The 12,339-nt window shown below is 47.0% G+C and overlaps 1 protein-coding gene and 1 pseudogene across 3 annotated transcripts in view; one reads left to right on the top strand and one right to left on the bottom strand.

Moving 5' to 3' along the window:
* Zfyve28 (zinc finger FYVE-type containing 28) overlaps positions 1 to 12,339 on the bottom strand; it is a 105,193-nt gene that overhangs the window by 13,069 nt on the left and 79,785 nt on the right. The window contains exons 9-10 of one of the 3 annotated variants that reach the window (XR_004946040.1): positions 11,192 to 11,374; positions 9,320 to 11,081 (exon numbers count right to left, since the gene is read on the bottom strand). The exons of the other annotated variants lie outside the window; for them this stretch is intronic. The gene's annotated coding sequence lies outside the window, so the exon portion shown is untranslated. Of the gene's footprint in view, positions 1 to 9,319; positions 11,082 to 11,191; positions 11,375 to 12,339 lie in introns of those variants that run through there. 3 annotated transcript variants of the gene reach the window in all.
* On the top strand, positions 2,355 to 8,590 carry LOC118592219 (annotated as a pseudogene).

Consider the following 12,339-nt stretch of genomic DNA (forward strand, 5'->3'; position numbering starts at 1 on the left):
TCTAAAACTAGAGAGAAGTCTGGCTTGAGGTGTCCTCATTGCCTGGTGCTTTGTTAAAGTAGCTCTTCCCTAATCTGTATGTGGAATCCGTGATCCCCTGAGACCATCTCACACCTCACACCTGCTGCACGATGCTGATGAGTTACACTTGGTCCTGAGATCCCTTTACCCACAGAATGGCAGCAAAATAGCCTGATGACCAGATAAAGAAGATTCAGTCTGTGAGATCCCAGTACAGCTGCCTCAGGGCACTAACACAGAGTGGTTTGAGAGGAGGGGACATCCACGTAGTGAGCAGAAGCTGTCCACACAAAGGCGTGTTTAAAGTGTTTGAAGCAGTCAAAGGAAACAATCATACTTAACATATAATTATAGCTTAAGTCATTGAGGGGAGCTGGAGCTTGTAATCAATGTTTATACATCTAGAAAAGTGCTCAGCAAAGTGTTTACTGCTGCATTCATCCCACAAATTGGACACGGAATGCAGCAAAGAGGTGGTCTCGATTCACGCTTCTGTGTGGCAGGTTTTGAATGCCACAGCACCTGAAGACAGACCACAGGGAACCAAGGAAAGCAGAAAGCTGAGAAGTCTCTTTAAGAGAAGCAGCACCTCCATGGGTGACATGCAACTTTCACTAAGGATGCTAGGGCCCAGTTGCCTCTACCAAGCCTCTCCGCGTGATTAGGTAGGAAGGTGGAGTCTCACTTTCACCTAGGATGCTGGGGACTCCAATCATATGAGGGTGGCTAAGGCTGAGGGGACACCCTTCCCTCCCCTCTGTATTCCCATGTTACCTGCCTCTCTCCTCCTTGTCACTCAGAGGCTCTCTCTGAGGCAGGGGAAGGGTCAGATTTCTCGTCCACATTCTACAGTAATCGAAGGACTCTCTGAGAGATGGACTAGAGTTACTGTAGGACAGCAAATAGTCCTGAATGTGAACAAGGCTCAGCAGGTACTATGTGCAAAAGGATCGAGGCTCTATTCCCTCTAGTGAGCTCGCTGCCCTTTGAGATTGGTCCTTCAGCCTGATAGGAGCATTCTTTACATTTGCAGTCTCTCTACTAACCAAGACCATACATTCAGTACTGGCTGAGGCCAAGTACAGAATGCCCCGCCCTGAGACATGCCTGTCTGAAGACACCGAAGCAATTAGCCTGTGAATTGAGCTCACACTCATGCTGCCAATGCATTAGTGGGGCCCCAGGTGAGGCAAAGGACTCTCAGGAAATTAGACAGTATGAGCTGAAGGTTCCCAGGTATCACTATCTCTGCCAGGGCCTCAATTTACTTAATCTACAGAATGGGGAAGTGATGCTGCCTGTCCTTAAGAAAGGGTTACCTGAGCACAAACTGTGGAGGGGCAGGTCTAAGGTGATCAGTCCTCCTGCTGTGGGACCCTAGGCCTGCAACACGGCTGAGACAAAGCTCGTCAGGCTAAGGTGGAGGGGCGGGGGTAGGGGGTGAGGCCACCAGGACAGCTCTTGTTTGGGTTCACAGCTGCCTCAATCTGCCATTGGTAAAGAGGGCAGCCCTCTGAAGATTTAGATAGGACAACAGAATGAAGCTGCCCCAGCACGGAGTGACCAAGGGTCTGCTCATATTCTGTGGACACATCACCCTCATGACTGATCTAGAAATATCTCCAGATTTGACTATGGAAGTCCAGAAGCCACACAGTGAGCAAGACTCCACAGCTATACTCAAGGTTAACAGGTAGGCTCTACTAGCTACTGTAGGCCCCTGGCTCTCCAGGGGGAGGACAGAAGGAGAGACCAGGAAGGCATGGATAACAACGTGATGAAATGACCTCTGTGAGCAGGCAGCCTGCATTCCATCGGTGCCACCTGAACCCACTGTAGGCCAGCAGGCTGACCTGAGGGATACATGTGCAAGATCAGCTGGAGACAAAATCCTACCCATGCTGGGATCCTCACAACCTCACCCCAGGAGGGAGGAAGGGAGGCTTTGCATCTACCAAACATGCTGTGTTAGAGGCATGTGAGCAGGAGTCTGCAGTCCCTCCCCTCTGGGACTGAGTTCAATGGTGCCCAATCTGAAGACTGCCTCTCAGTTGCCACAGCCAACCCTCCACAGATGCCACAACCACTCTGTTGGTCCTGTCTGCCCACCAGGTCCTGAGCCCATCTTCCTTGCCTCAGATTCATCTATATATCAGCCTACAATGCTGCTCACACCTTCAGGAGCCATCAGGGCTCAGGGACACAGTCAGGACCAGGAGAGCACTCAGCTAGCTCTTAGGAAAGATCCATTATTATGGTATGGGACCCTAACCTCCACATCACTACTTTCTAATTTAATATGCAGTATGTGTGTGCACTATGAAAGTAAGGAAATGCAGGTAAGCAAAAGTGCATTTACATATGTAATATATGCCTATATGTACACAAATGGATACACTCAGGCACAAACACACTATACATACATTGGGCAGAATACAACAGGGAAGAATCTGGGGAAAGGATGGAGGAAGTGAAAATACCAACAATGGGATTTCAAGTATAAGGTGTGTCTGATCTGCAGCCCAGAACTGTAAGCTTATTTAAACATTATGAGGCTTTTTGTTGGTTTTTTTTTTTTTTTTCCAAACAGGGTTTCTCTGTGTAGCTCTGAATGTCCTGGAACTCACCCTGTAGACCAGGCTGGTCTCAAACTCAGAGATCTACCTGCCTCTGCCTCCCGAGTGCTGGGATTAAGGGCATGCACCACGACCGCCTGGCTGTTAACATTTTTTTAAACACAGGATCTTACTGTGTAGGCCTGGCTAGCCTAGAACTCAACATGTAGACCAGGCTAATCTTAAACTTAGAAATCTACTTGCCTCTGCCCCTCACATGGTGGAATTAAAGGCGTGCACTTCTACACTTGGCCCCAATACAGTTCTTGGGTGTGAACTTTGTAGATGACAGTGTCATGTTGCAATGTTAAGAGAATGACATTGGAGAGATCAAGAGAGATGTCACAGCACAGGGGCAAGGGCTGTGGCCCAAGGAAGCAAACAATGACCAGACGCAGAACACAGAGGGATGGAGAAGCCGAGAACACACACACAGATGAGGAAAGGCAACTGAGGAGTGGCCCTGGCCAGCAAGTCTCCACCTTAGAAACCAGCTGATTTCTTCTGGGCACCTGCTTGAAGATGCAATAATTAGGGTGTGGTCATGAGATATGGGAGCTGCCAAGTGACCAGGATAGAGAGAATAGCTTGAGTCAGGGCTGAGCGGCAGGTTGAAAGGACTGTTATAGGGGACCCTGTGGTCATGGCCATCCCTTTGGCCTAGAAGGACAGCATGCCTCATAAAACCTCCCTATACTCAGGAAGCTGCAGGATTGTCACTGTCTTTCCAGGGCTTCCATTGACCTAGGAGGTCGTATGGCTAGTGCCAAGATGGGATTCATGGGAGAACCCAACCCCCACCCAGCCAGACTATGGTAGACCACCACTCTAGTCCTAGTCTTGCCCTGTGGCAGACCCCAAGTCATCACTGTGAACAGCTGGCTTGATGCCATCATATGCTTCATCTCAAGAGTTTAAATCACTCAAAATTCTCCTCCACTCAGTCATTTCTGTTTTTCTTCCGTAGGGTGCAGTGGATGGGGCCTTTGTGATCCTTGCAGATATGGGATCTCATACACAGCTGACTAAGAATGGTGGCTGCAACAACCAGAACAACATCCAGTGTCTGGCCCTGGGTGGTTCCTGTAGAAATAGCACTTGGTGTGCACAGCCTGGCAGAGAGGGCGACAACTCCAAGACCTGTGGTCTCAGGCTCCACAGTCACCAGATCAAAGCTGGACTGCCAGTTCAAGTCTCCCTGTCAGCCCCACCCCAACGCTGGTCCTCTGCTGAGACCTTCCCCCAATAGGAGGCTTGTCATCAGAAACCGCAGGGGAGCACAACACTGGGGCCAGGTGAGATCTGTGCCAAGCAGTACTGCCTTTGCGGCTCCTGTCCCTTGACTTGCCTCCCCTTCCCTCTGAGGTACAGAATAGGATTGATTGCACCAAATGCTGCAGCCGCTTTCCGCAATAGAAGGGAAAAAGCATACCTTCTCAAGCTACTGAGGTCAGAAGACAGTAGTGACACTAGGGTGGGCTCCGGGCATGAGGTAGTCTGTACCTGACATCTGTTAGCTGGGTGGGATTCTGTGCATGATCAGAGCCAGCTATGGACACACTATGGTTTTACTGATGTGCTAGCCCACCTGTCCTCACAGGCTGGACACCAGAAGTGGGCTGAAGGCCATGGGACTGTGTATGACCTGGCCTGGAAGTAACAAGTAGATCTCAACCTGCTACCTCTTGGTGGAGAAAAGGTGTTGGGGTGCTGGAGCTTCCGTCTACACAGCACAGGCTGCAGGCTTCTCTCTGTAGTTGCCAAAGCATCCACAGCCCTGGTGCTCCTGAGCCATAGTTCTCACCCCACCAAGAGCAGAAGGGTTCAGACCATAGCAAAGAGAGACAGACAGATACCCATCTGAGGCAAGAGACTGGACAGGAAAGGAGAGGTTGGACTGAAAGCTTATGCTTGAGGCACAAACCCCACCCTGCTGTTGACCACTGTCCCTTGAGAATGGAACACAGCAGAAATGGGTTCTGGAGACAGCAAAATCCAGAGCTGTGACATAGAGCACAAAATCAGAATGGAATGACCATGAGGAATAATCCTAAGAAAGGAGAGGTAAGAAAAACCTTTGTGGGTACCAGCGGTGACAAAGGATAGAAATGGTGGGTGCTGCAGGAGGGGCAACCAGGAGGGAGGAGAGAAGGCAAGTCCTTGTGCTATGTTGCTTCTTTCCAAGAAGCTAGTGGGCTGAGAAATGTCATTTGCTCACCTTGCAGATGACAAAACAAGCTTAGGTCATGAAGCCCATGCAAAGGCACCACCTCCCCACCCCTGAGCCTGCCCATCCTGCTATGTTTGATACTTCTCAGGGTGAAGAAGGGCTCAATAGTAGATCTATAGGAGAATCTTCCCCATGTTAACTCTCTGCTACCTCAAGGCTGCAGGATAAAGAAGCAGTCAGAACATATGTGCCCAGGGTAGCCCTGAAAGTTCCTATCATTCCTCAACAAGGGTGTAACCACAGAGTGGAAAAACAGAGCAGGCTGGACTTCTGCAGGAGGGATATAAATCGTGACCATTCCCAAGAGTTCTTGAGCCAAAGCCAGATATCAGTTAGGATGGCCATCAGTCTAGCAGTTACAGGCTGATACTTTCGAAGGCTGGATGAAGTCAGGTGTGGTGGCAGATGTCTGTAGACTCAGCACTTTGGAGGCTGAAGCAAGGCTGTGAAGTCAAGGCCAACCAGAGCTATATGACAAGACTCAACTTCAAAAACAACCAAACAAGACAAAGGCCAGGCGGTCCAAATCCTTGGATGTGGCGCCAAGCCTCACCTCACTCTAGGCATCCTTGTTGCAGGGCTAATGGAGAGAAAGAAAAACCACGGTGGCCAGGAGACAAGGAGCAACACAGCACACAGCATGTGCAGCAGACCAAAGCAAAGGGAAGCAGGAGAACAAATTCTCTAGAGTTTTTATAAACTTAGGCACACAAAATAGAACTAAGACCTCTGTAAACCCAGAGGCAGCAACACAGAGAATGAATGGTCAGTAAGAGATCAGAAAAAGGTGACTGCTCTGATACACCTGAAAGAAGGATGGTGTGGGGCAGCGAGGAAAACTAAAAAGTCCAATGAGGCAAAGGAAAAACCAAGGCACCAAAAAAGAGCACAGAGCCAGAGGGAGGGCCAGGCTTTGCCTCCCAGGTTAGCAAGATGTGGAGTGGGCATCCATGTTGGTAAGGATGGCACACCTTGGAGGATGTATGCTACGTACATTAAGTCAACGCTTCTCTGGAAAAACTTGGACCTTTGTGGTGCTGATTCTAGACACTGGGATAAATTCTAATGAAAAAAATCAGCCAGGCAGTGGTGGTGCACACCTTTAATCCCAGCACTCAGGAGGCAGAGCCAGGCAGATCTCTGTGAGTTCGAGGCTAGCCTGGGCTACAGAGTGAGATCCAGGAAAGGTGCAAAACTACACAGAGAAACCCTGTCTAGAAAAACAAACAACAATAATGATAATAATAAAAGAAAAAAAGCGAAGGAAACTGCACAAGGCTAACAGAACACAGAAACTGAAAATACAGAGAAACTAGACTATGTCCTGTGACACCATTTCAGAGCTGTAGGTTTTTTTCAATTTTTAATTTTATGTGTATGGGTATTTTTCCTGCATTTGTGTCTATGTACTACATATTTGCCTGCTGCCCATAAATGTTAGGAGAGGGTATTAGAGCCCCTGGAACTAGAGTATGGACAGACAGCTGTGAGCTGCCATGTGAATTGCACCCAGGACCTCTGGAAAAGCAGCCAGTACTCTTAATCACTAAGCCATCTATCCAGCCCCTAGAGTTGTGTTTTAAAAGAACTTTGTGGAGAAATGCTCACAACATCATGTCTTTAGTAGAAAAATAATCAAAAACTATTCAAAAAATGTGGGAAATTTTTATTTACTCCTTTAGTCTTTTTAATGTTTCTAAAGGTTTTACAACGAACAGGGACCATGCTTATAATTAGAGGGAATAAAAAAGCAGGATTAATGTCATTTCTATAGCAAACACTTCTGCAATGCTCACAGTAGGAGACAGACTTGAATGGTCTTCATCCTCTGACAAGTAGCCAATGGAGTTGACACCAAAGAATGTTTTGAGTCAGGAAGCTAAGGCTAGGTGGGAGAAAACCAAACGTCAACTTTTGGCACAAAGTCTGATGGCTGAGGCTCGGTGGATGTTTTGAGGGCCTCCAAACCTGTAGCCTGAAGCCCCGTGTTGCTTTTTGTGGAAGCCTGAGCCCACTGTGCAGCTTTCTCCCTTATTCTTGCAACCACCAATGAGAATGCTAATTCACCAGCTGCCCGGCTTAACAGATTCAAGAACAAGGGAAAAGACAGTACTGAAATGCAGCACGGCCGAATAGAAGTTAATGTGGAACTGAGGGAAGCAAAGAAAGATGACCAGATGCTGAAAAGGAGAAATGTCAGCTCATTTCCTGATGATGCTACTTCTCCACTGCAGGAAAAAAGTAACAACCAGGGCACTGTAAACTGGTCTGTTGAGGACACTGTTGAAGGCATGAACAGCAACAATTTGGAAAGCCAGCTCCAAGCTACTGAAGCTGCTCGGAAACTGCTTTCTACGGAGAAACAGCCTCCTATAGGCGACATCATCTGAGCTGGTTTGAAATCAAAATTTGTGTCCTCCTTGGGCAAAACTGATCACAGTCCCATTCAGTTTGAATCTGCTTGAGCGCTTACTAACATTGCTTCTGGAACATCTGAACAGACCAAGGCTGTGGTGGATGGAGGCGCTATCCCAGCATTCCTTTCTCTCTTGGAATCTCCCATGCTTGCATCAGCCAGCAAGCTGTATGGGCTCTTGGAAACACTGCAGGTGATGGTTTGGTTTTAGTTATCAAATATGGTGCAGGTAACCCACTGTTGGCACTTCTTGCAATCCCTGATCTGTCTTCCTTGGCACACGGTTACTTACATAATCTTACCTGGACACTTTCAAACCTCTGTCCAAACAAGAATCCTGCACCCCCACTTAGATGCTGCTGAGCAGATTTTTCCTACTTTAGTTTGTCCCCTGTATCACAATGATCCAAAAGTATTAGCAGATCCCTGCTTGATTGACATTTCCTGCTTGACTGACAACCACTGAAATGGTTGTGAAGTCAGGAGTTGCACACACACAACTTGTGACGCTTCTAGGAGCTACTGAATTGCCAACTGTGCCTCCTGCACTAAGAGCCATGGGGAATATTGTCACTGGAGCAGATGAACAGACTCAGATTGTAACAGATGCAGGAGGAGTTGCAGTCTTTAGCAGCCTGCTAACAAACCCCAAAACTAATATTCAGAAGAAGGCCACATGAACAATGTCAAACATCACAGCTGGACGCTAGGACCAGATACAGCAAGTTGTGAGTCATGACTTAGTCCCATTTCTTGATGGTGTCCTCTCTAAGGCAGACTTTAAGACACAGAAGGAAGCTGTGTGGGCTATAGCCAACTACACTCATGGTAGGACTGTTGAACAGATTGTGTATCTTTTTTTTTTTTTTTTTTTGAGCTGAGGATTGAACCTAGGGCCTTGCACTTGCTAGGCAAGCACTCTACCACTGAGCTAAATCCCCAACCCCAGATTGTGTATCTTGACACACATTGTGTCATGATAGAACCTTGGATGAACCTCTTCAGTGCAAAAGATACCAAAATCATTCTCGTTATTCTTGATGCCATTTTTAATATCTTTCACACTGCTGAGGAACTAGGTGAGACAGAGACTCAGTATAATGATTGAAGAGTGTGGAGCCCGGGACAAAAATGAAGCACTACAGAGCCCTGAAAATGAGTCTGTAGATGAGGCCCTGTTAAGCTTGACTGAGAAGCACTTCTCAGTGGAGGAAGAGGGAGATCAAATGTGGTGCCAGAAACGACCTCTGAAGGTTTTATTTTGCCTCCCAAGCTCAGTATGGGGCTCCCAGGACCTTTAACTTCTAATGTCCAGCTGAGGCACAAAGTTGTTAGCTATGTGCTGTGTCCCTCATAAATTTCTCTTACTGTTTCTCTACTAAGAACTCTTTTTAAATGTGGTTTGTTATTGTAGCACTTTTTACAAAGAAACTATACTTGAACAGTTGTGAACTGTACATACTATATGAAACTGTCCCCTGAGTTTCTTATTTCTAAGTGGAATTTCATATCCTACAGAGTCCTGTAAATAAAGATTAGGTTCCATCCTTTAAAAAAAAAAAGTCAGCTTTCGCTGGGAAGTAGTGACACACACCTTTAATCCCAGAAGAGGAAGGTGGATTTCTTGTGAGTTTGAGGCTAGCCTGGTCTACATAAAGAAACCCTGTCTCAAAAAGCCAAACAAGGGGCTGGAGAGATGGCTCAGGGGTTAAGAGCACTGACTGCTCTTCCAGAGGTCCTGAGTTCAGTTCCCAGAAACCACATGGTGGCTCACAACCATCTGTAATGAGATCTGGTGCCCTTGTCTGGCTTGTAGGGATACAAGCAGGCAGAACACTATATACATAATAAATAAATAATCTTTTTTTTTAAAAAAGCCAAACAAAATAAATAAATAAATAAATAAGGGGCTGGAGAGATGGCTCAGATGTTAAGAGCACTGAATGCTCTTCCAGAGGTCCTGAGTTCAATTCCCAGCACCCACATGGTTGCTCACAACCATCTGCCATGAGATCTGGTGCCCTCTTCTGTGTACATAATAAATAAATCTTTAAAAAAAAAATAAAGTCAACTTTCCTCAAAAAAAGGTTCATCTCTGACCACTGAACAGATAGGAAAGAAGCCAGCAGAAAGCAAAGAACTAAAGAACACAGGTTCCAAGACATTCATTCAGCAGGGTCAGTGCATGAAAATGTCCTGCCACCCTTGGGTGACGGTGCTGGTGGAATTGGCCAGGACCAGAAGACCACCTGCGGAGGGGCTTCTCCAGTAGGTCTCACTCTCTCAGCCCATCTGCTTCCAGCATGTCCCCTGACAGGGGCAACTCTCCTTCCCTCTGGTGGCCATCTTCTAGCTGACTAGCCACACAGATCCAAGGGAAATGGGGGACTCTATAGACTTGAAGGCAGGTCTCTTGCAACAACTTCCTGTTTTCCTCCATTTATAGCACAAAGAGGTAAGGCTCACACATGGGACAGAAGCCTGTGAGCATTGGGCCTACCCACAGTTCATTAGACTTTCCATGCCACATGCCACAGGAGGTACAGAGGCACCTGCCAGATGATGGGTGAATCCTATGATCAAATTGTAACAGCAGTGAAATGGATCCTGCTGCTTGCAGAGAGTGAAGGTAACTGTCCCTTTCAGGGATACCAGGGAGAGGCAGACATTAGCATCTAGGTTTGTCCCCCATTTGCAGAATTAGAGGAGAATCATGACCCACTTGTGATGGATAATCTTGACTGTCAACTTGACTGCATATGGAATGCAATTGAAACCCAAGATGCTGTAAGGGATTTTCCTTGTCAAGTTATTTGAAGCAGGATGTCCCACACTAAATGTGGGCGACACCTGCTTGCAGCCCACATAGAAGAACAGAGAAGAAGGAAATGTTGCTTTCTGCCTGCTTGTCCTCACTCTCACTGCTCATCTATCCTGTTGCTGAGGCATTCCTTCAACTCTATTAGAACTAGCTTCTTCAGGATTGCAACGTGGACTGAAGATCAGCAGTTCCCCAGGAATCCTCCAGGACTACAGTCCCAAACTGGGACTGCTGAGACATCCAGCCAAGGACTGAACAACTACCAGGTTCTCAGCCTTACCAGCATGAGACAGCCACTGATGCAGTACTCTGACTGCATCCGCTAAGCCAATCTAATAAATCCATATACAGAGGTATAGATATAGATATCTCCTCTCAGTTCTGTTCCTTTAGAGAACCCCAATAGACCACCCCTGTGTATGAGACCACATGTGTCATGAGAAAGCTTTGTCACAATGCTGTCCCACTAGCCAGACCTCCTCATGTCTCACTCTGCATTTCAGCAAATGTTCTGCCTGTGTGTGGCCAGCCTCTTGCCTCTGTTTGAAAACACACTGCTGTATCATCTCCTTGTAGGCCTGAAGGACCTGCTACATCCATCTGGTTCTTGGGTAGGTTCCGGCACCTGGCTCATGACACAGAACACGTGACCAATGCTCCCATGCCAGTTCCACCAGTGCTGGGACAGGAGTAACAGACAGGTAGCTGTAGGCTGACTTCTTCCAGCTCCCTAAAGCACAGTGCTGGGCCAACATATGGCTGTCCGAGGTCCTGGCCTCCTGCCGAATACTTGCTCTTCAAACCCTTTGTATCTTCTCAACAGGCTTCCTCGAAGGTGGGAGGTCTTCTGAGCCACCAGGTGGGTTTTCTCAACTTTTCATAGCTGAGTTTTGAGTGTGTGCTGAGCTGGGCTGGGCCTAAATACAGAGGCATGTTGTGAAGGGCCCTTCCAGATGGTAGATGTTTGCTGGCTCTTACCTGGACAAATAGGAAAAAGAACAAGTCAAAATTAAAAAACATACACACCTCTCCTGTCAAGGAATTTTTAGGGATTTTGTGTCAGCCTTGTAGAAAAATAATTCACTCACCAATAAACTCAGCCACGAGCCTCAAAGCAGCTACTGGCAGCCTTTGGGAAGTTAATTCATTCCACTTGACATGGCTGCAAAGCCGGGGCTGCCTCCGAGGAAAGGCTTTATGGAACAGGAGAGCCCTCTGCAGCAGCTGGCCACAGCAGCACCCTCTACAACAGCTGGAGTGTGGACATCGCTCTGTAGATGACAAGGCTGACTGAGTGCACACAGGCCCAACCTTGTCAGGCCTTGACTTTTCAGTAAAGGAAAGTGAGGGCGTCTCCAAAAGGGGTTCTGGGAAGGCCTTGGACTAGGGGTCAGGAAGCAAGGTGGAGAAGGGGGTTTGGAGATCAGAGCCATCTGCCTAACATCAGGAGTGTGCACACTGAAATCCACCTCTGGGCCACGAAACTTTAACATCCATTCCCTTTAGACACAAGAGAGAGTAAAGTTCCCTCTATACAGATTTCTTTTTTTTTAAATTTTGTTTATTTTCATCTTATGTACCTTGGTATTTTGCCTGCATGTCTATGTGAGGGAGTCAGATTCCCTGGAACGGGAGTTACAGACAGGTGTGAACTGCCATGTGGCTGCTGGGAATTGAACCTAGGTCCTCTTGAAGAGCAGCCAATGCTCTTAACTGCTGAATCATCTCTCCTGCCTGACAGACTTCTTTACATCTGATTTGTTTAGATTTGCCTAAAAAGCATGCACATACTCTAAAACTGAGCTAAATATAAGTGGTAGTTTCTCTAAACCTAATGCAAAGTTGAACAATTTCAGGTAACTTTGGTTCTTTTTTGTTTGGTTTGGTTTTGAGACAAGTTCTCACTCTGTAGCCCAAGCTGGCTTCAAATTTGCCATTCTCCTGCCCCAGCTCGCAAAAAGCTGAAATCACAGGTGTGTACCTGACAAGACAACTGACTGCATACTAACAGATTATGCCCTAAGGGTAGAATATTATTAAAAATCATAGACAATGTGAAGAACCCCTCATGTACGTACTGTAACCTCAGGCATATGGAAAATAGCCCGTTGCCATATGACCTACATGTTCTACTCTTAAGAGACCCAAAATAATGAAAACACATGTCCAGACAAAACCGGAAAAATAATTTCATAGCAACATTGTTCTTGACAGCCAAGAAACACCCTACACATCC

The sequence above is a fragment of the Onychomys torridus genome, chromosome 10 (assembly GCF_903995425.1).
Source record: "Onychomys torridus chromosome 10, mOncTor1.1, whole genome shotgun sequence".
NCBI classification, from domain to species: Eukaryota; Metazoa; Chordata; class Mammalia; order Rodentia; family Cricetidae; genus Onychomys; species Onychomys torridus.